This window comes from Rattus norvegicus, chromosome 7 (genome assembly GCF_021556685.1).
Source record: "Rattus norvegicus strain SHRSP/BbbUtx chromosome 7, alternate assembly SHRSP_T2T, whole genome shotgun sequence".
NCBI classification, from domain to species: Eukaryota; Metazoa; Chordata; class Mammalia; order Rodentia; family Muridae; genus Rattus; species Rattus norvegicus.
Genome location: NC_141540.1, coordinates 74,155,076 through 74,180,140, shown reverse-complemented (window position 1 = coordinate 74,180,140; position 25,065 = coordinate 74,155,076). Strand labels below are relative to the sequence as shown.

General features: G+C 38.9%; 1 protein-coding gene and 1 non-coding gene across 5 annotated transcripts in view; one reads left to right on the top strand and one right to left on the bottom strand.

Moving 5' to 3' along the window:
- Cpq (carboxypeptidase Q) overlaps positions 1–25,065 on the bottom strand; it is a 569,822-nt gene that overhangs the window by 344,094 nt on the left and 200,663 nt on the right.
- LOC148004747 (uncharacterized) overlaps positions 13,102–25,065 on the top strand; it is a 122,111-nt gene continuing 110,147 nt past the window's right edge. Inside the window, exon 1 of the transcript XR_015625445.1 lies at positions 13,102–13,309. This is a non-coding gene — a transcript (uncharacterized LOC148004747). The remainder of the gene's footprint in view (positions 13,310–25,065) is intronic.

The following is a 25,065-nucleotide window of genomic DNA, read 5'->3' as shown; positions in this document are numbered from 1 at the left end:
AGCTGAGAAGCTAAAGTGTAATCTCCTCAACTGAACTGATGGCTCCGAGCTGTGTTTAGCTCAGCATGCTATCCAGACTCAGGGCTTTTAACAGGCTCTCTCTTTGTCTCTGTCTCTATCTCTGTCTATCTGCCCCCCCTCTCTCCCCTGTGTGTGTCTTTTCTCTTTCTCCCTGTCCCTCTGTCTTAGTTTCTCTCTCTCTCTCTCTCTCTCTCTCTCTCTCTCTCTCTCTCTCTCTCTCGTGTTTTATAAATGAATATTTAAAAACTAGTGTTCATGGGAAATGTCAAAAGTACTAGAATAAAATAATAAAAATATCAATATTTTGCTCTTTTGGCAAAATAATGACAATTATAAGGCAGTGGATTCTGAAAGTCAAATGATTTTAAAAACATGCTCTTTTCATGTCTAGCAAATCTACGGTTTTTATCAGCCCAAAATAAGATGACTGTCCATATTTTGAAATGACAACTTGTCACTTACACAAATGTAGAAATTCCATTTCCAGTAAGTGGGGAATGTGAAGAGAAGTGAGGCATACTGGTAACTGAGAGAGGAATTTAAATCAAATTCCCTTGTCTCTGTCCCTTGAGCCTTTGTGCATTTATACAGACTTTTTGAGCTCTACTAGCTTCCTCCGTTGATGGAATAATAATGGTAATAATAATAATAATAATAATAATAATAATAATAATAATAATAATACAAGGGAGGATGTGGTTCAGGTGATATATGTAAGTGATTTATAAGGTAACTACAAGGGATAACATAAAATAAGAAATGCCAGTCTAAACTTTGCTCATTAATACCAAATATGAGTATTGCTAAGGTTGCTATGCTATCACAGATTGGGGGAAGAAGAGAACAGGCATTTGCTTTCTCACAGCCCTTGGGGTTGGCAGTAGCAGTTGTATGTGTTGCAGATTTTACTTCCTTTAAAGCCTCTCTCTAGCTTGTCTATGGTTGTGATCATTGCTTCATTAAGTAGTAATGTCCTGCACACACCTGGTGTCTCTTTGTCCCATTTCTTTTTCTTAAAAAAACAACAAATCTATCCTATCAGTCTTTACTCTAATGCTCTAATGGTCCCATTTTTACTTACTTATTTTCTACTGGGCCCTGTTTATTTAAATATTTTCACATTCTGAGCAACTGTAGGTTGGGTTATGTTTGGAATTAAGAAGAATAGATTTCAGCCCAGAACATCATCTAAACTCAAGTTTTGATATGAAAATGTGTTGGTCAATGGCTGGAACACTGAGACTATGCTGATGGCTGTTCGGCTAACTAATTAGCAGAATGCCAGAATTAAATTAAAGCATTTGTAGAGAATGACATGTTAAAATTGTTATGAAAACAAGTCCATTACCAAATAGCACATTTATTTACACCAATGGCCTCACAACATTAACCACTAAATGGAGTAGCTAATGGACTTTAGATGATAAGGAATGATTCCCTTAGCTATTTTTTGCTTTGGCTAATAGAATAGTCTTTCAATTTAATCAGGCTCAATGAAGTAAGGGCCACTGCTTTCCCCGAATGCTATGTTCAACTCCCAACCTCCATTCCCCAATATTTTTCACTAAACTTTTTCAAATTATTTCTGATAACTATGAAACAAAAACTCCTGGACATTATATTAATAGTCATGGTAGATAACAGTTAATCTAGACAACAATGAGAGCTCACCACTTGTAGACGTATGCCAAGTATTTTATATTTGTTACCTGTTTAAGCCTCATACATGCTAATAATGCATGCCTTATTTTAACACAGAAGGACCTGAGGTTTATGGCTAGCTGAGCTGTGAGGCAGTCAAGATTACAGGTCAGACCTATGTCTAGGAAGTGCATGCCATTCTTAAAAGTGAACAGTTCTAAAGACTCAGCCACATCAAAATTCCAGCAAGTCAGTGAAGAAATGAAATTTAAGAATAAAGATACTGCTAGTTAGTAAAAGTCAAATTCTTCGGAGGAAACTTCCAAATTACAAGTCCTTGGTTTTCTCACTTCTTCTCTGGGTGATCTGGCAATACCTCCTAGGAGCAGCAAATGTTGCTAAGCTTCAGAAACACAGGTTTCCATTCAGCCCAGCACCGCTGCTTTGTATATGGTGCCTGAACAACTGTGATTCATCCCAGGGGTCTCAGAACCTCTCAAGGTAATGTAACTGACAGAGTGCTGTAGAGTCCTTCTTAGACTCACTAGTGAGTCCTCCTCACCAGGTCTGGCCAGAGCAGGGTTTGCAATGTACATTAATAGAATTAATGGTTCTAAAATATCAGTACTTGTATAGTAGAAAGGAACAATGAAGAAAATAGATGGTGGATAGTAGGAACTGGACTTTTTGCTGTGTGTGTGTGGTGGGGGGATGGGGGTGTTACTGAAAAGCCAGAGGATAAAAGCTTCATATAGTAAAAAATTAGACTTGGAGAAATTGGTGCTTATGCATAGAAAAAAATATGGCAAACACATCCAGGATCAGAGGCAAGGAAGCCACAACAACTGCCCCATAATCTGAAGGAATTGGGTACTCCAGGATCCAGGGATGCAGAAATCTCCATCCAGCCAGGGGCATGGGTCCCTTCCAGTCTGAATCCGTGCCCTAAGCAGACCTTGGGTGCTGTCTCCACACCCATTTCCACAAAACCCAGAGGAAGTTCAACTCCCAGGTACTCTGAAATGCCTAGGTTCAGAGGTGTGGGGGCCACAACATCTGCCCCAACACCGGGAGTAACTGGGTTTCCCAGAATCCAGGAAGGCAGGAACCCCTGCCCAGCCGGTACCACTGGTCCCTTCCCATCTGGACCCCTAGCAGAACTGGAGTTATGGCTCTGCATCCACTCTTAAAAAACCCAGAGAGAGCCTGACTCCCAGGTGTTCTGAAATGCCCAGGATCACAGCATCACAGAGGAAGCTTGACTCCCAGAAGATTGAACAGACCCAGGAGCAATAAAGCTCTTATAGACTCAAGGTCACAGTTGAGACCACAACATCTTTCCCAACACCCAGCATAACTGGGATTCTCAAAAGAACTGGGGAAACAAATCCACACCCACCCAGAGAAAAGGGTTCCTTCCTGCTTGCACCAATGCTGACAGCAAACCCAGGCCTCTGATTCCCTACCCACCCCTGCAATACCCAGAGAAAGCTTGACTCCCAAGAGATTGGACACACCCAGAATCTCAGAATCACTTGATCTCAGAAACAAAGAATCACAGAGACAGCTGGACTCTGAAGAGTTCTGACGCAACCAGGATCACAGGAGTGACCAGCTCCAGTCAGAGACAGCAAGGGCAGGTAGCACTAGAAATAACCAGATTCTGAAAGGCAAGAGTACTCAGTTCTCCCAGAACAGCAAATCCTGGATACCGCAGCACACCAGAAAAGGAAGATTCTAATTCAAAACCACATCTAATGATGATGATAAAGGATTTTAGAAAGGACATAAATAACTCCCTTAAAGAAATACAGGACAACACAGGGGAACAAGTAAAAGCTCTTAAAGAGGAAAGACAAAAATCCCTTAAAGAATTAAGAGAAAACACAGCCAAACAGATGAAGGAATTGAACAAAACCATTCAAGATCTAAAAATGGAAATAGAAACAATAAAGAAATCACAAAGGGAGACAACCCTAGAGATAGAAACCCTAAGAGAGAGATCAGGTGTCATAGGCGCAGGCATCACCAACAGAATACAAGAGATTGGAGAGAGAATTTCAAGGGGAGAAGACACAATAGAAAACATTGACACAATAGTCAAGAAATGCAAAACACAAAAAGCTTCCAACCTAAAACATCCAGGAAATCCAGGACACAATGAGAAGGCCAAACCAAAGGATAATAGGTATAAAAGAGAGTGAAAGCATCTTCTTGGAACAAATCCAAAAGAAGAGAGTCATACAAACAGAATTCCACCTCTAACAAAAAAATAACAGGAAACAACAGTCACTATTCCTTAATATCTCTTAACATCAATGGACTCAATTCCCCAGTAAAAAGACATAGACTAACAGACTGGATATATAAAGAGTATCCAGCATTTTGCTCCATACAGGAAACGCACCTCAGTGACAAAGACTACCTCAGAGTAAAAGGCTGGAAAACAATTTTCCAAGCAAATGGTCCTAAGAAACAAGCTGGATTAGCCATTGTAACATCAAATAAAATCGACTTTCAACCAAAAGTTATCAAAAACAGTAAGGAAGGACATTTCATATTCATCAAGGGAAAAATCCACCAAGACGAATTCTCAATCCTCAACATTTATGCTCCAAATGAAAGGGCAACTACATTCATAAAAGAAACCTTTCTAAAGCTCAAAGCACACATTGCACCTCACACAATAATAATGGGAGACTTCAACACCCCACTCTCAGCAATGTACAGATCATGGAAACAGAAATGAACCAGAGAAACATAGAAAGTAACAGAAGTTATTAACCAAATCGATTTAACAGATATCTATAGAACATTTCATCCTAAAACAAAAGAATATACCCTCTTCTCAGCACCTCATGGTACCTTCTCCAAAACTGACCATATAATTGGTCACAAAACAGGCCTCAACAGATACAGGAAGATTGAAATAATCTCATGTATCCTACCAGATCACCACGGACTAAGACTGGTCTTCAATAACAACAAAACATGCAGAAAGCCTATACACACATGGAAGCTGAACAATGCTCTACTCAATGATAACTTGGTCAAGGAAGAAATAAAGAAATGAAAGACTTTTTAGAAGGTAAGGAAATGAAGGCACAACATACCCAAACTTACGGGACACAATGAAAGCAGTGCTAAGAGGAAAGTTCATAGATCTGAGTGCCCCCAAAAAGAAATTGGAGAGAGCATAAACTACGAGCACACCCAAAAGCTCTATAACAAAAAGAAGCAAATAAACCCAAGAGGAATAGATAGCAGAAAATAATCAAACTCAGGGCTGAAATCAACCACATAGAAACAAAATGAATTATACAAAGAATAAACAAAACCAGGAGCTAGTTATTTGACAAAATCAACCAGAAAGATTAAACCCTTAGTTTAATCTAATTAACCAGACTAACCAGAGGGCAAAGAAAAAGTATCCAAATTAACAAAATCATAAATGAAAAGAAAAACATAACAAAAGGAACAGGAAATTCAAAACATTACCACATCCTAATACAAAAGCCTATACTCAACAAAACTGGAAAGTCTGTATGAATCACATAATTTTCTATACAGATACCAGGTAACTAAATTAATGGATCAGATAAACCATCTGCATAGTCCTATAACCCCCACAGAAATAAAAGCAGTCATTAAAAGTCTCCCAACCAAAAAAAGCCAAGGACCAGATGGGTTTAGTGCAGAATTCAATCAGACCTTCATAGAATACCTAATACCAATACTTTTCAAACTATTGCACAAAATAGAAACAGAAGGAACAGTACAATTTCTTCTATGAAGCCACAATTACACTTATACCTAAACCACACAAAGATCCAATAAAGAAAGAGAATTTCAGACAAATTTCCCTTTCAAATATTCATGCAAAAATACTCAATGAAACTCTCACAAACCAAATCTAAGAACACATCAAAACAACCATCCATCATTTTCAAGTAGGCTTCATTCCAGGATTCAGGGATGGTTACATATACAGAAATCCATCAACATAATCCACTATATAAACAAATTAAAAAAACAAGATCATTTCCTTAGATGCTGAGAAAGTATTTGACAAAATTCAACACCCATTCATATTAAAAGTCTTGGACAGATCAGGAATTCAAGGAACATACATAAATATAATAAAAGCAATTTACAGAAAACCAGGAGTCAACATCAAACTAAATGGAGAGAATCATGACCCAATCCCACTAAAATCAGGAACTAGGCAAAGCTGCCCACTCTCTCCCTACTTATTCAATACAGTACTTCAAGTCCTAGGCAGAGCCATCAGACAACAAAAGGAAGTCACAGAAATACAAATTGGAAAGAAAGACGTCAAAATATCACTATTTGTGGGTGATATGATAACATATTTAAGTGAGGCCATAAGTTCTGCCAAAGAACTCCTAAGCCTAACAAACAACTTCAGCAAAGTGACTGGGTATAAAGTTAACTCAAACAAATCAGTAGCTTTCCTCTACTCAAAGGATAAACAGGTTGAGAAAGAAATTAGGGAAAAGACACCCTCCACAATAGTCCGAAATAACATAAAATACCTTGGTGTGACTCTAACCAAACAAGTGAATGATCTGTATGGCAAGAACTTCAGGTCTCTGAAGAAAGAAGTTGAAGAAGATCTCAGAAAATGGTAAGATCTCGCATGCTCATGGGTTGGCAGGATTAATATAGTAAAAATGGCCATCTTGCCAAAAGCAATCTACAGATTCAATGCTATCTCCATCAAAATTACAACTCAATTCTTCATAGAGTTAGAAGAGCAATTTGCAGATTCATTTGGAATAATAAAAAAAACCAGCAGAGCCAAAACTATCCTCAACAATAAAAGAACGTCTGGGGAATCACCCTCCCTGATCTCAAGCTGTATTACAGAGCGATAGCGATAAAAACTTTATGGTATTGGTACAGAGGCAGGCAGGTAGATGAATGGAATAGAAATGAAGACCCAGAAATGAACCCATACACCTATTGTCACTTGATCTTTGACAAAGGAGCTAAAACCATCCAGTGAAAAAAAGATAGCATTTTCAACAAATGGTGCTGGTTCAACTGGAGATCAACATGTAGAAGAATGCAAATTGATCTATTTTTATTGCCCTCTACAAAGTTCAAGTCCAAGTGAATCAGGGACCTCCACATAAAACCAGATCCACTCAAACTAATATAAAGAAAAAGTGAAGAAGAACCTTGAACTCATGGACACATGGGGAAATTTCCTGAACCGAACACCAATGGCTTATGCTCTCACATCAAGAATTGACAAGTGGTACCTTATATAATTGCAAAGCTTCTGTGAGGCAAAGGAAACTGTCATTAGTACAAAACGGCAACCAACAGATTGGGAAAAGACCTTTACCAATCCTACATCTGATAGAGGGCTAATATCCAATATATACAAAGAACTCAAGAAGTTAGACTCCAGAGAATTAAATAACCATATTAAAAATGGGGTACAGAGCTAAAGAAATCATTCTCAGCTCAGGAATATCAAATAGCTGAGAAGTACCTAAAGAAATATTCAACATCCTTAGTCATCAGGGAAATGAAAATCAAACAACCCTGAGATTCCATGTCATACCAGCCAGAATGCTAAGATCAAAATCTCAGGTAACAACAGATGCTGGCAAGAATGTGGAGAAAGAGAAACACTCCTGCAGTGATGGTGGGATTGCAAGCTGCTACAACCACTCTGGAAAGCAGTTTGTCAGTTCCTCAGAAAATTGTACATAGTACTACCTGAGGATTCAGCTATACCACTCCTGGGCATATATCCATAAGATTCTCCAATATCACAAGGACACGTGCTCCACTATGAACATAGCAGTCTTATTTATAATACCCAGAAACTGGAAAGAACCCAGATGTCCTTCAACAGAAGAATGGTTACAGAAAATGTGGTACATTTACACAATGGAATGCTACTCAGCTATTAAAAATTAACAATTTCATGAAATTCTTAGGCAAATAGATGGAACGAGAAAATATCATCTTGAGTGAGTTAACCCAATCACAAAAAACTCACATGGTATGAACTCACTGATAAGTGGATATTAGCCCAGAAGCTGGGATTACCAAAGATACAATCAAGAGACCATATGAAGCTCAAGAATAAGGATGACCAAAGTGCAGATCCTTCAGTCCTTCTTAAAATATGGAATAAAAATATTAATAGGAGGAAGTATGGAGACAAAGTTTGGAGCAGAGACTGAAGGAATGGCGATTCAGAGCCTGCTCCACCTGGGGATCCAGCCCATATACATACATCCACCAAACCCAGACAATATTGCTGATGCCAAGCAGTGCATGTTGATAGGAGCCTGATAGAACTTTCTCCTGAGAGGTTCTGCCAGAGCATGACAAATACAGAGACAAATGCTCACAGCTCAACCTTGAACTGAGAGTGGGTTCCCCATTGGAGGAGTTGGAGAAAGGATTGAAGGAGATGAAGGGGTTTGTAACCCCTTAAGGACAATACCAACCAACCAGAGCTCCCAGGGACTAAAGTACCATCCAATGAGTATACATGGACAGCCCTATGGCTCCAGCTGCATGTGTAGCAGAGGATGGTCTTGTTGGGCACCAATGGGAGAAGAAGCCCTTGACACTGCCAAGGCTGGACACACCCAGTGTAGGGGAATGTCAGGGCAGGTAGGCAGAGTGGGGTAACACCCTCATAGAAAAAGGGGGATGGGGCATGAGATGGGGTTTTATGGACGGGAAATGTTAAAAGGTATAGCATTTGAAATGTAAATAAAAGAATTCAAAAATATACACAATAAAATTATGGTTTGTTTTGCATAATTCCCTTTTCAGTTGGAAGAATCTAGAAACAATGACATTACAGTAATAGCAAACATACCAATCCATTCTCAAAAAATAAACAAATAAACAAATAAACAAATAAATTTGGCTTTGTATAGTAATAAATTAGATAAACTAAGAAAAAATTGGAAGAGAAAATAAGGAAGTAAAAATGACCAAAACAACAACATCATCATCAACAACAACAACGAGATTATGTTCAAGGGATTTAGATGAATCTTGACAAGTTCCTGAGACAACGTAAGTAAAATAATAAATAAGCAAGTACCAAATGCAGAGAATACAGTATTTAAACAGGAGGAAAATGAACACATTTTACTGTGGAGTCATCTAACTAAATCAACTTCAAGGTTAATATTAACAAAAATCAACCTCTGTTGTTAGCATGAGTGGAGAGTATAAGCTGGTATGATCTGACAAGAGCAAATTACTTCTATGGTCTTCTCCCAAGAATGCCCTGTCTAGTCTACCAGGTTTTAGGAATATATTAGAGAAATTCCAACTAGCATCCCACAAAATATCTCTTCAAATTAAGAAAGGCCATTGAAAACAAGAGAAGTCTGAGAACTATGTCACTTCAGAGATGTGACTTCCAAATGGGCTGTAGATCCTGATGAAGATTCTGGAATAGACAGAGCACATTGAGGGAAACTGAGGAACTGGAATAAAGTAGGGAACTTTATCTCAAGATCATGCTTCAGGATTGGCTGAGGGACTGTGACATGTCCCCACTGATGTAAGAGCTAAGTAGCAGAGGGCACAGAGTATAAGAAATTTTGGAACCCAGTTCTGTTTTCAAAATAATTTTTCAAATTTAAAATCTCTAAAATTAAAAAAAGAAATTAGATATAATGATGATATAGTTCCAGTTAATCTCTACCTTCTTTATTTAAATTTACAAGTATCTAAAACTGGTAAGAAATGAAATAGTGAAATGGAGAATATTAAGTTTTATTTATAATTTCTTTGAATACTAAAACTTGGAATAGTTTTTCAATTTTTTTTGAGAATTTCATGCTACGTGCTTGATTATATTTGGCCACAGTTCCTCTTCCTAACTCCTCACCCAACTCTTCCTTTTCTTGTTTAAGAACCCAGTAAGTCCATTTTATAGTGCACATATACTTCTGGGTACGGGGCCAGTCACTAGAGTGCAATCAACCTTCCAGGAATGACACCCTTAAAGAAAAAGAAACCCTCTTACAACTGAAAGTCCCAGTTATCCAAACCTCCTAACTGAGGAGCTTATGGGTGGACCCTAACAACTTCTCAATATGTGTAAGGATGTCAAATGACTTGGTCTTGTACAGGTCTTGTGTAAGCATTCTCAGCTAGTGTGAGTTCAGGAATGTAATGGTCCTATCATATCCAGGTATGCAGTCGGTTTCCCTGACACAGTTTGTTGTGCTTTCAAAGTGCTGTAGCTATTATGACTCCTTGGACTTCAGAATCTTACAGAACAACCTTCTCTGTACTTTCAAAGTGCTTTAGGCACTATGACATATAAGTAGGGAATAGAAAATGGAGGCTCTCGAAGGATACTCTGTCAGCGAACAACTCATTTTTGCCAACTAGACTAAAAGAAAGGCAACTTGTGGGCAGTTTATAGACTCCACGGTTAAACTATGCATCAGACCTGGGAAAATATCGGAGATGTTTAAAGGGTTCTGCTCAAACCTCGAGTTCTCAGAACAGAAGCAGAGAGTGTGGATGATCTATCTTGATTCGTTTGACTGCCTCCAGGCAGTGGAGAGCTGTGTCTTTACTGGCATACCACTGAACCTGAGTGCGAAGTGGGAGGCAGAGTTCTAAGAATAATCAAGGTTTTGTTTCCAGAAGACTTAGATGCTATGCAGGCTGAAATATCTGCTGCCCAGGGTACTATAATGAACTTAACAATCCAAAGAGAAGACTGGAACAAGCAGAATATTTAGAAATCAAACATCCTTGTGCTGGCTAGTCTTATGTTAACTTGACATAAGAGTAGATTTATCTGAAAGGAGGGGACCTCAATGAGAAAATAAGATACATAAGATCTGGCTGTAAGGCCTTTCCTTAATTACGAATTGAGAAGGGAGAGCTCAGCCCATTGTGGGTGATTCCATCCCTGGGCTGGTGGTCCTGGGTTCTGTAAGAAAGCAGGCTGAGCAAGCCATGGGGAGCAAGACAGTCCTTCCATGGACTCTACATCAGCTCTTGCCTCTGGGTGCCTGCCCTGCTTGAGTTCCTTGCCTGACTTCCTCTGATGAAGAACTGTGATATGGAAGTGTGAGCTGAATAAACTCTTTTCTCTCAAAGTTGATTTGATTATGGTGTTTCATGACAGCAACAGTAACCCTAACTGAGACAACCCCCTATCAGAGAATGGTGAAGAGAAAACACAAAGCAGCAAAGTCTTATTTCCAAGGATATCCAGCAATATGCTCCAACATTGGAAGCACAGAGATGGACAACAGATATAGACAATCTGAGGCCTCCTACAAAATACATTCCATGAGAGAAGAAGCCAAGTTGTCTGCAGTTCATCAAGGATCAGTTCACAAGGTCCATATGGGTGACTGGTGTACTTTGTTCGCTTTTCTAGACCTTATTTTTGCAGTAAGTTGAGGTTTGTAATGGATGTAAATTCATTACAATCTTGGGCCTGCTTCAGAGATGAGTTAGAGTAATTTAGAGTGTCCAACTTCACAGCTCCTTTTGAGAATGAAACTTGTCTGATAATTTGTAAGATGTCCTCTGATCACTTCATCAGTAATGTTAGTGTTAAGAGAGCCCTTTGTAGGATGCAGGTTTTTCTCCTTTTGACTGTGCAATGGACCATCACTGGGAGGAATGCATGCTACAACATAACCTCTAACTTATAATTTCAGATTACATAAACAAATTCTTCCAAACTGTCCATTATTATTCCATCAGAAACTTATTCCTGGCATCCTAGGAAACCACTTCCTGTTCTGCAGCCTAGATCTGTGGAACCATTTATGGTTAGTTGGAGTCAGCAAACTTGGTTTAAAATTAGTCTGGTGGAATTCTGACCAAAAATCGCTTACTATAATTTTAAAATAAACATCCACAAATGACAAAGCGGGACAGGGTTGTTTCTCCTTCACTGAAATCTAAGATATTTAATATAAAGGAAAATTCCAAAACTGCTACTACTACAAAATGTATTTCTGATCTCTAAATGTAAGTCAATAATGATTATTAACCCTGTTTAAAACATCATGTTTAAACATATATACATATGTAATTATATGTTCATTTTCTACCCAAGAGCATCCCTTAACTCGATTTTCACTTTCACCTCCATAAAGTTCACTTTCACCTCCATTAAGTTCTCTGTAGTGAGGTATTCAGGGAATGAATCAAGGTAACTTTTTCTGTTATATCTAGGCTGTTGCCTTTTTATACTGAGATAGACCTTGGATTTCTATGTCCTTTCATAGAACTAATCAAAACAGAAAAACAATAGTAGCCAAAGAAAAGTAGTTTCCTTATTATGTATGAAGGTATTCAATAAAATGTTTCCAAGTAAGCTAAAAAGATAAGAATTTTTAGTGTTCATATAAATGTATCATTTTTGTCTTGAAAAACAATAGGATTTCTCCTTCCTATGTACCTTAGGAAATTGCTACAAATCCCCAACACTCATGTGGCAGTTATGGGCAGAACCTTGAACACAGTAAAATGAATAAGAATTATTTTTCTTAAAGGCCATGTATATTGTAAACTGGGTATGTATTATTGTGCAATTTCTTTTTAATGGTGTTCAAGGTAATCATCTGGGTATGTAAATAGCAAAGTAATTGCTAAAAAGCAAATGACCACAATGCTACTTTTGTTCTCCTTTGTATTTTTTTTTACAATCAGCAGGGGTTAGACCATTAACAATAATTTATAAATAGCCAGATAACTCTCCTTATCTCCACCCTGAGCACTTCAGCTGATGAGGACTTCTGAGAGGTTGAAAATAGGGCATTAACAAAACACAAGTAATTTGCTCTCATCTGGAAATCATACCTGAAGCACTGGCCAGACAGGAGATTAGAAAGTGTATTCCAATAAAGTTGGGAGGCTTAGAGTGGAAGGGGTTCAGACCCTGAAGGACGGCAAATCCAATCCATTTAATTTCTTCATCCCATACCAAAGTCTTGCCCCTTTGTTTAGAGTCAGGATGACAGCAAAGCTTTCTACACCTCACTGGCACTTAAAAACAAATTGAGCTGCCATCTCATGCTAGGGGAGCCTGTGGAGTTTACAACTTGAGAACAGATATTTGCTATTCTGGAAATGTTACCAAGATAATGTGGCTAGATTAGTGCGCTTTAGAAGCCAGTGCAAAAAAGCAAGGGGGTCATATGTGTTATGGCCAGGTTTTAAAGTGCTGCCAGCTCCATCAGCAGCATAGACAATGATCCATATGTGTGGTACATCTGGAGCTGCATGTGGCTGCCTGATTGCTTTGCTCAATGTGCCTGTGTGCTTAGTAGAATTAAGGGACTAATGCAGATTTCTCTTCACAGAGAGCACTGGTACTCACTACCATCCCACATCCCCAAATTGTTTTTCTATTTCTAAGAAACATCCAATGCCATTTCTAAGAAAAGGAGAGCACATGCTGGTACACAGGAGCTCACACGTGAAGGGGCAGCAGGGAGAGCGAAGCGGGAGAGAACAGAAGAGCAAACAGCCAGGTGGCCTCTCTTGAGTAAAGATGGAGCCCTTCACATGCTCTCCACAGAAAGGTACCCACCCTGCCTTGCTCTCCTCACATGCAGCTCAGCTCAGCCCACTTCAAGATGAAGGGGTAAGTAATTTCAAGGGAGCACATATGGAATCCTTCTGGGTAGCAGAGGGAGGTTTGATCTAGGAGACTATTTAAAGATCCAAAGCCTGCAGCACTAGAGCCAGGTTGTTTCACTTAATAGCCCTTTGAGCTATGCCAGACTCTACTGTTTCCTTTAAAGAACTGGCAAAGGAATTCACATTCATTTATGTTAGCATTATTTCAATTAAGCTCTAAAGAAACTATATAAAAGCATGTGTTTGGCCAGCGCATGCCTGATTTAATACAATTATGTAAAAATAATAACCTGCTTATGTGCCCCTGAGTGCTCAAAATAGCTTTATCTTTTAATGTACTTTTTAATAAGTATTTTTAGCCATCATAATTATACTGGAACTGTGAGAGGTATTTGACATTAAAAGCCTATATTAAAACAAACAATATGCTCACAAAGATGTACTTGGCATACACAAGATATTTCCTAATGCAGATACAGAACAGAGAGAATTCCTCTGCCACCTTGCCCACAGTGAAAGGGTAAGGAAGAGACTAACCTCAAATAAAATAAGGGGTAAAACTGGAGAAATATCATTTCCTACTTCTTTCAATAAAATAGCTCCATTTCGTGTGTTAAAGAACTTCTGCCTAACACTCATCTCGCAAAAGCTTTCTAACGAGGGAAAAAACATCATAAACAAAATTTTCAAGACTTTGATGGTGTGAGATTAAGTGCTGTGCTACTCTGTAATTGAGGACAGTGCAGGCAGCAGCTGCCTTGGTTCTTACACTATGTCCAGCGGCGCTGAGTTCTGTGATGGTCACAGTTCTGAGTCAGGCCAAGTCTGACTCAGAGAGTGCATTTGATGTCCAGTAGTCAGGCTGTCGAACCTGGACTCACCCTCAGGGCTGGCTGACTCTTTAGCCCATGCTTCTCTCATCAGAACAGGGCTGCTTCTGGCTGTTTTGTAAGCCTGGGTTCTATAAATTATCCACAGACTTTGCAAAAAGAAATGGCAAAGGAGACTGAATCAGGCCACACGGGTAAAGCTCCGAATGTTAATGCTTACATTTAGCATTTTCCCGACATGAGTTTTCCAAGATTAAAATATTTAGTTTTATTGTTCAAAAGGATTGGTTTTCAGGAGCTTGTTTACCATATCATAGGTGCAGACAGCTCAGGGACAGCCTGCCAGCAGGGTTGAGAGCCTTACACAGAGGAGGGAAGCCACTGTGGTGTTGTTATCATGAGGAATCATTAAACCACACTGGAAATGAATAGAATAGAATAGAATGGAAATGAATAGGAGCCCAGAGGCCAGCTGAGTGCAGAAGGAACTTCCCACCTGGAGGAGAGTAATGGTAGGAAGAGACAAACTTGGGACTCAGGTTTCTCTCTTTTTGCCAACCTTTGAGTTCTCAGGCCTTCACTGAGAACGTGCACCAGCTTGACCCTTACTGGTCTGGAACTGAACTTTGACAGCGAAATGTAGACGTCTCTTCATTAATGAGCTACTTATTGTCATGTGGACAGAAGAGCTTTTGTAGATGTTGTCTGATATGGTTTGTTCTGTTTTTGTTTTGTTTTGTAACTATTCTCATTACCAACCAGCAGCCTCATGCTTTTTGTTTCTTACCCATGGGACTAAATGCACACAAAGTACAGAAATATTGACATAAGTAAAGAAAAATGCTTTGGTTACCTCATCCTAAAACAATTCTTGACCTAGCAAGATGGCTCAGCAGGTAAAGGGACCTTTCCACCAAGCCTGATGACCTGATTTCTGTAGCTAGGGTTCACATGGTCAAAGAAGAAAAATGACTTCAGTAAGCTGTGTCTGACCTCCATAAGTGTATTGTGGCATGTAGGTACATAAGCACACAGACAAAGAGACATACATATATACATACATACAGACAGACAGACAGACAAACAGACATGCGCACACACACATGACACTACAAATGTCTCAACCACAGTTATTAAATGATGTGTATTGGTGTTGTTTTATCTTTCAGTCATGTCCTATGTGCAGTCATATAAAATTGACAGTCCTCTCAGAAACACCTAAAGTCCACAAGCTTTGAGTCTGACAGACCTGGTTTAGGCTTTCAGCAAGATGTTAACAAGAAACCTGGCCTTTCAGAGTTTCTACTTCCTCAGCTGTAGGTTGAAAGTAAGGATAAGATGACAACACTGTTTCATGATGTTGAATGGAAATACATGTATTAAAAGTACTTTGAAGATTTCTGAAAAAAAACATAAAATACCCTAGCATACAAACGGTCATTATTATAGTTATTCTTTGCGAAAGTAAATTTTCCATTCTTAAGAATGGAAAAATGTTAACAAAGTGTCTAGATGCGACATGGAAGGAACAGTCTTGGAAAACATGACTTCTAATTACAGGTCCACCATGAATGAGTATAATAAGACATGGGGCAAAGCACTAAGCCTTTGTAGAATAGCTTTTTTTCATATATCATGAACACACACACACACACACACACAAGGGGGGCAGGGGGCAGAGACAGAGACAGAGAGACAGAGAGAGTGAAAGACAGAGAGACACAGAGACCCAGAGACACAGAGAAACACACAGAGAGGCTTGGGTTCACATATCTCTATTAATCCAAATAGCAAACTCCACAAGAATCTCCCTGCTACCCAATACCAGAGTGGGAGACGACCGAGGCGCTGAAAGTCATGAGGACTCCAAGCACACCAGAGTGGCTCAGAGGATACCCTGTTCTGCTCACTTCCAGCACCATGAGCAGCTCGATCAAGCACTGTAGACGGAAAAGAGAGCAATTGTGTTGTTGTAGGAGATAGTTTTAAAGAGTTGTAATTTTATAAATCATATAATTTAATTAAATTTTCCACCTTAAAAAAGCCTAAGTAATCTGATGTGACTATGTCTTCAATTTCTACATAATTTTTCTCCAGAAATAGTTCTTTATTTTCTTCCCATTGACAAGGCAGTCTAATGACAAAAGCTTCTCCACCCCCACCCCTTCTCTGGGGAATGGATGTGATTCATAGCATTAGGTTATTACAACAACCTCTCTTTTCACAAAAACACTGGCCAATAACAGCAGGATGATCACATCGTCTACTTCCAATAGTGTGAGAAAGAACTGCCCACACACTCCCTAGCTCTGAAGACAGAAAATACACAGCTCTCCATCTCACTAAGAAGTGTTTATGATCCTCTGACTGTAGTATACTGAGAAGAGGACGAGAGATTCTCCTCTCTAACCAGTGCCTCCGGTGGAAGGAAAAAATCAGAGGAGGGCTGCCTTGTGGCAAGCACAGGCCTCAAGATCCATTTTATTCCCACTGTTGCTGATGTAATTGTGAATTCTTGCTGCATTTATAATTAAGAACGGGACAGATGGTAATGCTTAGTATTAGGCAATAAGGAGTGGTCATTAAAATAACCAAGAATGCCAGCAGTTTATATGATATCACAGGGTTAGTTTACCATAACAAAGTTTTATATCCATGGAAAAAGAGGTAGTAAGCCCCCTCATTCTCATCACAGCTGTCCCCTTGTGGAAGACACATTGCACATCCTGGGAAGATTCCAACCTTTTAAAAACTGCTGGTCATATCTTGGTTTTATTATGAGCAGTCATTACAAGTGGCAGAGCATGAAATCTAAGATGGGGTATTCACCGAGCTATAAAGAAAAGCAGTTGGGAAGGCACTAGAGATTCACTGGAATCACACTAGCATGGTACTGGGAGTCAGGGTGGGAGGAAAATTCTAGAATCCTCCAAGAATATGGCCAGAAGCCCAGACGTCCTCAAGGGTTATAAAGGTTACTTAATTGTAATATAAAATGAAGCAAAACACCTCTTCCTTTTGATTGTAGAGGGTTATCAGTGTGTATAACCAAAGGGGCAATAGCTGTACAATTTCCCAGGAAGACAAACTTTAACAGCAATAGAGTTTGTCTAGTAGCAATAGAAATATCAACTAGCTTTTAACTGAGGGCAGAGTTCCCTCAGTGTCTTACATGCAGACATGTGAGTTCTTGTGAAATTTTGGGGCTCCAAATTAACATGATATAAGCATCATTAGACCAAACACACAACAGTGTGTCTATGGTCTGGTCCAAAAAGTCCCCAGGAAATGAAGCTTCATGTCTGTCATCCTGTGTCTCCCATGCTGACTTCTTGCTATTATATCTTCAGCTACATATAATGCAGGAATGAAAGAAACACTCACTTCCAGCTTCCTACGGCAAAGCATATTTCAACCTCCAAACAATCTATGTCCTGTCCACCTAAGAATAAATGAAAAAATTTCCAACTTGAAGTAATATACCACAAAGTCCTATTTTTAGTGATTATGGACTATAGTTAAGGTTTCTGATACTCTAATCCGGCTTCTTTGTTCAAGATCAAAGGCACATGCATCATGCAAACTTCATGATCACTCCCTCTTAGTGCTCAGCCTGCTAGCAAGGTGCTTTCTTTTTATATTACAGCACCTTAACTTAGCAATAACCCTTTACTCACTAGAATATAAAAAACCTTGGTCTTAGGTTCTTGCACACAGTCTTCCTAGAAATCTTATTTATAGTTCTCTACAATCTTCTTAACAAATCTAGTAAATTCGGTTGCATTTTTGATGTTCTTCCCACTGACAGTAGGGCATTTATTAATATGCTAGAACCTAACTATAATTGTTCATTAGAAGGACTTGACTGAGGAGAGCTGGACAGCTGGTAACTTTGTGAACTGTCAATCTTTTTACTCCATCCACACAGGCTTCCAGACCCATCCTATTAAGAGGCCTGAGTATGTTTAGTACCACTGATATTAAAGAGTTAACTGCAGTATTCTAACAAATCAACAATAGACATATAACCTCTTAACTGCTTTTGGCTAATTCATCATTTCCATGGCTAATTTTTTTAAGGACCTCCAATTATGCAATTCCTACCTCCTCTATGGGAAGTCCATTTTTGCCTTTACTTCTTTAGGACAAGTATGTTTCCCTCCTAAAATTCCTAATTCTTAAAGGCAGTGACTAATATTCAACACCTGGTTGAGACTAATCAAAAATATTATTTTAAAGAATCCTTCATCAACCCCATTTTGCAGAAAGAAAAACTGTGACTGAAATCCTAAAATACCACAGTGCATTCCCGTCAGTAACTAAATCCCAGGCCCCTCTGTCTGTCTTCCCCCCAGGCCCCTCTGTCTGTCTTCCCCCCAGGCCCCTCTGTCTGTCTTCCCCCCAGGCCCCTCTGTCTGTCTTCCCCCCAGGCCCCTCTGTCTGTCTTCCCCCCAGGCCCCTCTGTCTGTCTTCCCCCCAGGCCCCTCTGTCTGTCTTCCCCCCAGGCCCCTCTGTCTGTCTTCCCCCCAGGCCCCTCTGTCTGTCTTCCCCCCAGGCCCCTCTGTCTGTCTTCCCCCCAGGCCCCTCTGTCTGTCTGTCCTTGTGTCTGGTCTTCCAGATCTTCACACACGTCATTAGAAGCACAAATATTAGAAGAGATGCCATGTCCACAGGGAAGAATGTGGGTAAAGACATCTTTCTCAAGCTCCAATTTCTTTGTTTGGGGTATTATAAAATTTCTTTCCTATAAGTTTATCCTAAAATATCGAATTAAAAGTAATTCTGTCTCCAGAGAAAGGGTCCTGTACAGATCACAATGAACTGTATACCAAAGCCACATAATTTTTGAAACACCTGTGACTTCAATACTTTTTTCAGCAGAAAATAAACAAACAAAAAAGCCAACATGGGAGGTGTGGGGCAGGAGAGATGGCTCTCTGGTTAAGAGTACGAGCTGATATTCCGGAAGAACCTGGGCTCAGTTCCCAGCACCCATGTGGATGCTAGCAAGCACCTGTAACTTCACTTCCAGGGGATCCAACTTTCCTTTCTGGCTTTCACAACTACTGCGTATACACAGTGCACAGCAAACATGCAGAAAAAAAAATGCCCATATATATAAAATAAAAATTAAAAATTCAAATACTGAACTTTACTCTTCTTTTCCAGAGACTAAGTAAGGTTAGATCTGCTAAACCCCCATGTACTAGTTCTGTGGGGACTGACTCATTGCTTAATCTCTTTAAGCTTTCCACTTCTTATCTATAAGATAAGGTCAATAAAATTGCATGATAATGCAGTTATTTGAGAGATTAAGTGAGGGTTTAACAAATTCCCTAATACATGGTAAATAGAAGTGATTTTCAAAAGTACTATCTTGGTGACTTTTACTCGTTATAAAATGATGAGAATCTTCCCTTTGGTGATATCCTGAAAACACCATGTTTTACAATGGAAAGCAGTGATAGAGTACAATATTGATTTCTGTGGCCATTTTTTAGAAAGGACCAGATGTGGTGATATGAAGCATTAAAGCAATGACCTAGAAGTCAGGACACAGGTGTTCTATTACCTTTTTTTGCTCGGAAGATCCACTGTGGAAACTATGTTGAAAATGTTTCACAACTTCTGGTAGCATTTAACACATGACTTTTCTTCTATTCATACATTTCTTCATCAGTTAATTCACTCATGTTCTTTTGTTGTTGTTAATTGCTTTTGAGTGAGTACTGCATTCCCAGAAATGAGGCATGGGTGTGTGGCAAAGGAGGCAGTGCACATGGGTGGATGGGTAGCAATGGTTCCTTAAGGACTGCAACATTTGAACATGCCTTTCAATCATGATTGACAAGATATTATTAGTGTTTGGTAAATCATTGTAAGGAAATGAAGATTACAGAAATAATAAATGAATAAATGAATGAGTCAGTCAAACTTCACTAACATAAGGAAAGTGGAACATGTACAGAAAAGGTAAAGAGACAAAGATGACACCAAGCCTATGAAATGGAGTCTTACGGGTCTCTAGAATATGAGTAACTTGGAGAAAATAGCTGGTCACCATTACTTTTTGTGATGCAAGGATGTGCATACAAACTCCAATGTTGAAAGAACATTAACAATTACCTTTTAGGAAATTTGGAGTCATTGACACTTCATACTTCTATACAAAGTCATACTCGGGGAACATTGATTGGGAGACATTCAAGACAAAGGTGGAAGAGATTCAAACAGAAACATTCATTGGCCTGTCTGTTGTTCATACGTCAGCTACTGAAAGATAAAGAAAGATCTGGGAATAGGGCCCTGACTTGCTCTGATTCTAGTACTTGCAAATATGGGCCAGCTTCTTAGAAAGTCAAAATAAAAATATCAAATGGGGCTCTATATTATGAACTCAAGTGTCTTATGATATAAATTGTTTGCTACTCTAGTTGGCAATGTGAACCTGGGAGAGCTGGGCCTAAAAGTAAAATGGACTAAAGTAGTAGTTCTCAACCTTCCTAAGAATAACAGAAATTAACAATCATTGGTCTTTGATATCTTTCATTATCAATACACTCAAGTACCCAGTAAAAAGATACAGATTAACAGCATGGATGGAAAAATAGAATCCATGCTTCAAAATGAAACATAGACATTACCAGAGTAAAAAAGGGATTGAAAAAGGTTTTCCAAGCAAATAGACCTAGCAAGTTGGTGAAGATATTCTAATATCTAACAAAATAGACTTCAAAACCAAAATCAATAAAAAAGATGAGAGAGTATATTTCATACTCAACAAACAAAAATATTCACTAAGATTATGTTTCAATTCTTAACATCTATGCCACAAACACATTTTACATTTGTAAAAGAAACATTAATAAAGGTTAAATCACACACTGATAATATTTGGAGACTTGATTTCTCCACTCTCACCAATGTACAGGCTATCCAAAGGAAAACTAAACTAAGAAATACTGGGCTAACAGACTCCAATTTGACCTAACAGATATCTACAGAACATTTCAACTAAACACAGAGCATACTTTCTACATCAATGATCACCATAGTATCTGATGTTTTTCTGATTGGATCTGGTTGAAAGTCTCTGAGTTCAGGAGCTCAAGCAGGTCCGTTCAGCATGTCTAACAATGAGACTCACCAAAGCTGTACATTCTGTAATACATGAATCTCAAAACAAGACTTTAGTATCATCGAACTGTCTGTATTGACTGTATCAGTTTGTGTAGGGTGTACGTAAAGATTGGTTAGGATGAAAGTCTCATTTGTTGCTGTTTGTTTTATTCTCTTGAATGTAGGTTTTCTAGGGGTCTCCCTCTATCAAGTCTGGGCCATATAGCTCTGGAAGATACTCAGAACTTAATCGCCTTTTCTAAAAATGCAAAGACAAAACCTTTTTTCCCAAACCAGCATATCCTTTAATCGGCATCCATAAAAGTTTGTATCTTGTATTGACTCCCAGAGAAATAATATTATTACAAAACTCAAAATAACACTCATTTTGAAAATTAAAGCAATCTAAAACAAATGAAGTAAACTAAAACACTCTATGAGCCTATTCTTAGGCCTCTCTAATCTGTCATGTCAGGAAATCAACCCAAAATTCCCCTGGAGCCCATATTAGAGAATATGAGCCTCCTGCAGACCATAATATACCATCTTTAAAGTAAAGTTCTACTAATACCTGCCTATAGGAAGTAGGCAGCTTTTATCTATTATGTTCGCTGCTTGAAGCCATTGCATTTTTCCCTGTACTAGTTGTGAACTTTGGGCAGAATTTCCTGTGCGACTTGGGCAAAATCTGTATTTTCTCCTTCTAACTATAAAAACAATTTAATCATACTTCTGTTGATACCTGCTAATAAGAAGTAGGTAGCTTGTCAAACCAGGATTTTAACTGAAAATTCCTGTGGAGCCCATGTTAGAGACAATAAGAGTATTCTGTAAGAATTATTAGAACATTACCATCTCTCTGTTAAGTTTTCTACCTGGAGCCTCAGACCTCAACTTATTATTATCTTCTATATTATACACCTGTTATGTATTTTTGAGGTGTTATAGAATTTAAGTGTTCTGAATCATGGTGAAATTCCCCATGGGATTTGGAAAAACTCTGTATATAAATCTATTCTAAAAGCAAATAAACCAGTCTTTGAGTTAAGCCACTCTCAGTTCTCTTACCCAGAGCAGTTTGTTTCTTCTTTTTTTTCGATATTTTACATATTTACACTTCAAATGTTATCCCATTCCCCCCTCTCTCATTTCTCTCCCTCCCTCCTGCTTCTATGAAGATGTTCCCACTCCCCCCCACACACACACTCTGCCTTTGGCATTCCCCTACACTGAGGAAACTAGCCTTCACAGAACCAGGGGCTTCTAATGATGACAGATGATAACATCCTCTGCTACATATGTGGCAGGAGACACAGGTCCCTCTATGTGTACTACTCATTGGTTGGTGGTTTAGTCCCTGGGAGCTCTCAGGGGCAGGGGATCTAGTTGTTTGATATTGTTGTTCTTCCTATGGGGTTACAAACCCCTTCAGCTCCTTCAGTCCTTTCTCTAACTCCTCCATTTCAGTCCCCATGCTCAGTCCAAGGGTTACCTGCAAGCATCTTCATCTGAATCAGAAAGGCTCTGGCAGAGCCTCTCAGGAGACATCCATATAAGGCTCCTGTCAGCAAGCACTTCTTGGCATCTGCAATAGGAACTGGGTTTGGTCGCTGCACATGGGATGGTTCACTAGGTAGTGCAGTCTCTGGATGAATTTTTCTTCACATCCCACTCTACTCTTTGTCCCTGTATTTCTTCCCATGAGTATTTTGTTCTGTCTTCTAAAAAGGACTGAAGCATCACACTTTGGTCTTGCTTCCTATTGAGTGACACATGCTTTGTGAATAGTATCTTGAATATTCCGAACTTTTGGGCTAATATCCAGTTATCAGTGAGTCCATACCTGTCTGTTCTTTTGTGACTGGGTTATCGCACTCATGATTATATTTTCTAGTTCTATCCATTTGCCTTAGACTTTCATGTAGCCATTGTTTTTAATAGCTAAGTAGTACTTCATTGTGTAAATGTACCACATTTTCTGTATCCATTCCTCTGTTGAAGGGCATCTGGGTTCTTTCCAGCTTCTGGCTATTATAAATAATGCTGCTGTGAACATAGTTGAGCACGTGTTGTAGCTATATGATGGAGCACCTTTTGGCTATATGCCCAGGAGTGATATAGCTGGGTCCTCAGGTAGTACTATATGCAATTTTCTGAGGAATCAGACTGATTTCCAGAGTGCTTGTATCAGCTTGCAATCCCACTGTAAATGAGGACTGTTCTAATTTCTCAACATCCTTGCCAGCATCTGCTGTCACCTGTAGCAATTCTGACTGCTGGGAGGTGGAATCACAGGGATGTTTCTATTTGCATTTCCCCGATGATTAAAGATGCTGAACATTTCATTTAGGTGCAGACATTCGATAATCCTCAGTGGAGAATTCTTTGGTTAGCTCTGTTCCTCATTTTTAAATAGGATTATTGAATTCTCACGAGTCTAACTCCTTGAGTTCTTTGTATATATTGGATATTAGCCCTCTGTCAGATGTAGGATTGCCCAATATGGTGGTTGACATGTTGTCCTATTGAAAGTGTCTTTTGCCTTACAGAAACTTTGCATTATTATAATGTCCCATCTGTCAATTCTTGATCTTAGAGCATAAGGCATTGATATTCTGTTCAGGAAATTTTCGACTGTGCCCAGGTGTTCAAGGTATTTCCTCACTTTTACTTCCATTAGTTTCAGTGTGTCTGGTTTTATGTGGAGGTCCTTGATCCACTTGGACTTGAGCTTTGTACAAGAAGATAAGAATAGGTCAATTTGCATTCTTCTACATGCTGACCTCCAGTTGAACCAGCACCATTTATTGAAAATGTTATCTTTTTCCATTGGATGATTATAGCTCCTTTGTCAAAGATCAAGTGACCACAGGTGTGTAGGTTGATGTCTGGGTCTTCAACTTTATTCCATTGATCTACCTGCCAACTTTGTAGAATACCCTGAAGTCTTTGTCAGTATTGCTCTGTAAGACAGCATGAGGTCAGGGATGGTGATTCTCGCAGAATTTCTTTTATTGTTGAGAATAATTTTCCCTATACTGGGTTTTTTTTGTTATACCAAATGAATTTGCAAATTGCTCTTTCTAAGTCTAAGTCTAAGAAGAATTGAGTTGGAATGTTGATGGGGATTGCATTGAATTTGTAGACAGCTTTATGCAAGATGGCCATTTTTATATTAATTCTGCCAATCCATGAGCATGGGAGATTTTTCCATCTTCTGGGATCTTCTTCTATTTCTTTTTTCAGACACTTAATGTTCTTGTCATACAGACCTTTCACTTGCTCGGTTAGAATCACAGCAAGGTATTTTATGTTATTTGTGACTATTGTGAAGGGTGTAATTTCCTTAGTTTGTTTCTCAGCCTGTTTATCCTTTGAGAAGAAGAAGGCTACTGATTTGTTTGAGTTGATTTTATATCCAGTCACTTTGCTGAAGTTGTTTATCAGGTTTAGAAGTTCTCTGGTAGAATTTTTGGAATCACTTAAGTTTACTGTCATATCATCTGCAAATAGTGATATTTTGACTTCTTTCTTTCTAATTTGTATCCCTTTGACCTCTTTTTGTTGACTAATTGCTCTGGCTAGGACTTCAGTACTATATTGAATAAGTAGGGAGAGAGTGGGCATCCTTGTTTAGTCCCTGATTTAGTGGGATTGCTTCAAGTTTCTCTCTATTTAGTTTGATGTTGGCTACTGGTTTGTCGTATATTGCTTTTACTATGGTTAGGTATGACCCTTGAATTCCTGATCCTTATAAGACTTTAAGAATGAATGGGTATTGAATTTTAACTAATGCTTTCTGAGCATCTAA